The 5,535-nt window shown below is 40.5% G+C and overlaps 1 pseudogene; it reads right to left on the reverse strand.

Annotated features, from left to right (window-relative positions):
- Nucleotides 1-441: 441 nt before the first annotated feature.
- Nucleotides 442-1,244, reverse strand: LOC110290152 (annotated as a pseudogene).
- Nucleotides 1,245-5,535: the final 4,291 nt, after the last annotated feature.

Consider the following 5,535-nt stretch of genomic DNA (forward strand, 5'->3'; position numbering starts at 1 on the left):
CTTCCTAATTAACACCCTGCATAATGACATCCTTCACACAGTGGCTTCCCTGCCACAACTTACAATGGGACCTGTGCTATTCAGACATTCAGTGCTTTCAGTAGCAGCCTTGGCTGGGTGCTCTTGAGCCCTGCTTTGTATCAGGATGGGATCACATGGGCTATAGTTTGTGGATAGTTCCTTAAGGAATCTTCATTGTAAATTCCTCCCTAGTGCTTCCTTTGTTCTTCTGATTATCTTTAGTGTAGAGTTAGACTTCATTTGTTGATCTTTGTATTTATCATAGTTTTACATCTTGAACTTATTTCTTAATGACCTCCTTGACATGTCTGGATAGTTTAATTAATTAAATGATCATGAGTTCATTTCCAAATGGTCTTTATTATTCTTTTTTTCCCCACAAATAGGTCTTTTTATTTGTTACTATTAAAAATCTGAATTTTACACTGATTCTTGGACTGGTGGTCCATATCCATCAGCTTGCCCAACCTTAGCACCCGTCTTGTCTCCAGCTGCTTTGCCAGAGCTGCCACCTTCCCCATACTGCTCCATGAGCTTGCCCAGTTCAAACTTGGGTTTCTTCAGCACTTTTACTTTTCTAACAAAGACATCATGAAGAGGATAAATGGACTGGCAAGCCTTTTCTGTCTTTCCCAATGCTGTCTGGAATCGGTTTATTAACTACTTCCTTCAAGTAATTGGTCTGCACCTCTCGGGTCATGATTTCCATCATCTTCTTCTGGATCTGGCGGACTTGTTGGTGCTGGGCATAGGATGTCTTTCTTATCTGGTTGTTGCGTTTCTTATTGAAGCCAACACAGAAAAGTTGGAGCAAATACCCATCTGTCGTCTTGACATCACCGTGAGCTTCAATCATGGTCTGCCACTTCTTGACCATGGAGCACATTTTGTCCCGGGTAAGATCCATACCATGGAAGTTAGTCAGACAGTTTTTGCCCTGAACGTCCTCGGTGATTAGCTTGAATTTTCTAAATGCAACTTCATCATTCTGTAGATCTGCAAGTCTCACTTCAAACACACGACCTTTGAGGCTATCAGAGGCAATTTTGGTTCCTTGAGTCTTCGTGACTAGCCTCTTCTCGATGTCCCTAATATTGAACATAGCTGGGGCTTTCACATCGTACCAGTCTTTCTTAGGGAAAAAAAAAATGGATCGACCACTTTCTTCTTAGCTCCCTTCTTGCCCAACCTTTTGTCAGGCGCTTGTTCTTGCCAACCGCCATGGTGCAGACCGGAGAGCCAAAAGGTGGTCTTTATTATTCTTTCTCAATCTTTCACGCCCCTCCACATTTCTCTTTCTCCCACTACCTTCTTTCAATTCCATGGATTTATTATTTCCAATTTTTAGTATTATAATAGGTAAAACACAATATTGTAAATAAAGTCTGTCTCATTAGTTTTTAGACTTAGAATTTTTACTAAGCAGGTTTTAGTGATGAAATTTTTATCTATCTAAAATTGGGTTTATTAATTCTTCACAAACTTGTATGTTATATGTTCTCAGCCTCTGCTCTATCCTCCTTTGGTTGTACTTGAGTGGGAACCCTTGGCAGGACAGCATGCTAACTTTTATTTGTGTATATTTCTCTGGCCAGAGAATGTGCCTTGAGGATTCAAAGAGAATATTTCAAAAAGCAACAGGATGGTACAAAATCAATAAATTTGATTAAATCAAATAAGATTAAAGAATCTCTTCTATCTGAGTATAGTAAAGAAATAACTATGCCTCTCTGAGCTTGTGCCTTGCTTAGAGAAAAATACATGCAGTAGCCTTTTATATTTAATGGAAAGTAGCAGGAAAAACCCTGGATACCATGAGAGAGAGCAATCTGAATTACAGGGAAATCAAGAGTGACAAACTTAAGGTGAGCTGTTGGCCTTTTCATCCTGAAATTTAGAATTTAAAATAGTAACCTAAATAACATTGTTAGAATTCTAAGGGAGTAACATACTTCATTATGAGCTATTTTACTTGCAGAAACCTAAAGACAAGACATGTGATCATCTGTTTAGCAGAACAGTAAACATGGGATCAATCGGCCTTTTATTTTAGGGAGTGCTTTGATTTTCTTAGTCAGGGAAGGCAAAGCTGAGACACAGCTCCAGACTTTGAGTGACCTGACATCTCATGTTATCTCTAACTAATGCAAAAATCTTGTGGATGTGCATCGAACTGTTCAAGGAAGCTCCCAGAGCAGCGACACAGCAGGGCTCCTTCCTGGGTTAGTCTTGTGGCTTCCCCACCTCATCAGGGGACTTTTTACCAACCATTACTGGGACAGAAGGAAGGCAGACTAGAGGATCCTAAAGATTTCTTCCAGTCTCAGAAGGACGTTCAATATTTCATTCCACTACTCATGAGCCACAGCTTTTGAGAATGAGACCCATCTTGCCCCTCCCCACTTCACCTACCTCAGAAATTCTGGGAAGCATCCAGAAGGTAAATGAGAACTGGGTAGTGGGGGCAGGAGGATAATAATGCCTCCTTGTAAGCACTGTTGGAGCATACTTCCACTTTCATGGATCAGAAACTGATGGAAATGACTGGAAATGAACTGCCAGTGTCTCATTTTGAGAAAAGAAAAAAAGAGAAAAGCCACAGGGTTTTGACTCCTGAATTTCCCGAAGTGCAATTAGATTGCACTTGTACACAGTTCACGAAAGACAGAGCTAAACTTTGGGGTCAACAAGCTAAATTTGTAGCATAATTTTATCTATCTATCTATCTATCTATGTAGTATTATTTATTTACATTTCAAATGATGTCCTACTTCCTGGTATTCCTTCCATAAGATACTCACCATATCTGCCTCCCCTTCACCTCTAACAGGGTTCTCTCCCATCCACCCACCCACTCCTACCTCACCCTTCTAGCATCCCTCTTCTCTGGGGCATCAAGCCTCAGGATCAAGCACACTGCCTCCCACAGAGGCCAGACAAAGCCTGGTAGATATATATTGCAGGGTACATTGACCAACCCATGTATGCTCTTTGGTTGGTGGCTTAGTCCCTTGTAGCTCTGGGGGTTCTGGTTAGTTGATACAGTTGTTCTTTCTATGGGGTTGCCGTCCCCGTCAGCTCCTTCAGTCACGCCTCTCTTTCAACTGGGTTCCCAACCTCAATCCAATTGTTGGCTGTAAGTATCTGCTTCTGTTTCAGTCAGGTGGTGACAGAACTTCTTAGAGGACAGCCATGCCAGGTTAGTGTCTGCACACATATCTTAGCATCAGCAATAGTGTCGGAGCTTGGTGTCTGCACATATGATGGTTCCCAGGGTGGGGTGGTCTCTGGATGGCCTTTCCTTCAGTCTCTGCTGCATTTTTTGTCCCTGCATTTTCTTTAGACAGGAACAATTCTGGGTTAAATATTTTAAGATGGGTGGGTGGCCCCATCCCTCAACTATGGGCCATGTTTATCTACTGGATTTGGTCTCTTCAGGTTCCATCTCCTCACTGTTGGGTGTTTTGGTTAATGTCATTCCATTAGGAGCCTCCCACATCCCTGGTGTCTAGGATTTTCTAGTGTTTTCCCCTGTTTCCTACTCCACACTGCTGCATATTTATTATTATTATTATTATTATCATCATCACTACTACTATTATTACTATATCTTTTTTTACAGTCCAGTTGTTATCCCCCTCTTGGCCCACCCTCCAACAGTTCCTCATCCCATTCCTCCTGCCCTACCCCCACCACTCCCCCTGTTGTGGTAAATCTCCAACCCAAATATGTCCCGGCAATGAAAACACAACTCAGTTAATATGAATACATGCTGTGCACTTAGATTGGGCAGATCTACTGCTACACTACCATCTTCCACATTTATGAGACCCCTTATAACCTGCAGTTTCTCCAGGCCATGTGGTTTTGCTCTGCTTTTCTTCTTCTTCCTCCTCCTCTGTATCCTTTCCCTCTTCCATTTTCTCCTCTCTCCCAGCCTTTTGCTCCACCTTCCCTTTTATCTGCCCAGTCATCAGCTCTTCTTTATTTTACAAATTAAGGTGGCAAGCAGGTTTACAGGAAGACACCTGAGTGCTGACTCATTCCTTGTTTGCAGCTACTCCCAGGAGAACAGAATTAACATCAAATATAATTAGCCCTAGGGCTATCCACAACATTTCCCCCTTTCTGTCCAATTAAAAGGCTATTTTATCTCACATATAATTGAACATAACCATTACTATTTTGTAATTTATAAAGTACATCCATTGGTTGGGTGTAAGTATCTGCATCTGACTCAGCTGCCTGTTGGGCCTCTAGAAGGGCAGCCATGCCAGGCTCCTGCCTGTAAGCACATCATAAGTTCTAGCTAGAGCAATAAGATAACAAAAGGAGATCAAAAGGATACAAATTGGCAAAGAAGAAGTCAATGTATCAGCATCTGCAGATAATATGATAGTAAACATAAGCAACCCCAAAAATTCTACCAGAGAACTTCTACAGCTGATAAACAACTCCAGGAAAGTGGCTGCATATAAAATTAACTCAAACAAATCAGTAGCCTTCCTTTATACAAATGATAAACAGACTGAGAAAGAAAATAGGGAAATAAGTCCCTTCCCAACAGCCACAAATAATATAAAATATCTTGGGGTAACTCTAACCAAACAAATCTAATTTTAACATAATTTAATACACAAAAGCTTAATGTTTTGAAACCTTAAGAAATTACAGAGGAATTTGAACATAAGAACACCCCTTATCTGCAATATCTTTTTTTTTTTTTTTGTCAGTATCTTGCAATTGAGACTCACACTTAAGGAAGTATTACATTATCACATGCACTTGCAAACCTATGAGGTGGGCTCAGTTAATTTTGGGAAGATAGACTCAATGAATGCTACAATTTTTATTAGGCATCCATATCTTGTGTGTATCTGTGTGGGATGTATAGTACACATGTGTAGAGGCCACAGGACTACTTTGGACACTGGTTCTCAGAAGTACTGTCTACCTTATTTTGAAACAAGGTGTCTGACTAGCCTACAGCTTGCCATGTAGGGTAGAGTTACTAGCCATTTAGCCCCAGACATCTATTCTGTAGTTTGTGTTACTGCTATTGTTTTGTCCGTTTGTTGTCTTTCATTTTATTTCATTTTTTTCTTCAATTCTTTTTTTTTTGAGAAAAATTCTCCTAGATAGATTCTTCAACCAGCTACACACTGGAGCCAGAAATTTGAGAGATATTCTGTGTTGTCTAGGTTAGCTTTGGTTCACAATTCTCTATCAGTTTCTTAGGTAGTTGAGCTCATATGTATGCCCACACTGCTCCTGATGAAATTTCCAAAACTAAAGTAGAGATAGATTCTATACAAATAATGTAGCAAGGTGTCACAAGTTCTATTCTAGATACAGCACTGATGTGGGGGGCACAGAATAGATATGAGAAAAGTTTGTTTATGTGAATGGAAATTTTGAAGTCTCTCACATCCTTTGATTGAAAGTGATAGTATCCTGAAGCTTACTACTAACTCTTTCTCCTTCCAGTAAGGCTCTAACTGACCCCTCAGTGCC

This window comes from Mus caroli, chromosome 2, assembly GCF_900094665.2.
Source record: "Mus caroli chromosome 2, CAROLI_EIJ_v1.1, whole genome shotgun sequence".
In the NCBI taxonomy this organism is placed as follows: domain Eukaryota; kingdom Metazoa; phylum Chordata; class Mammalia; order Rodentia; family Muridae; genus Mus; species Mus caroli.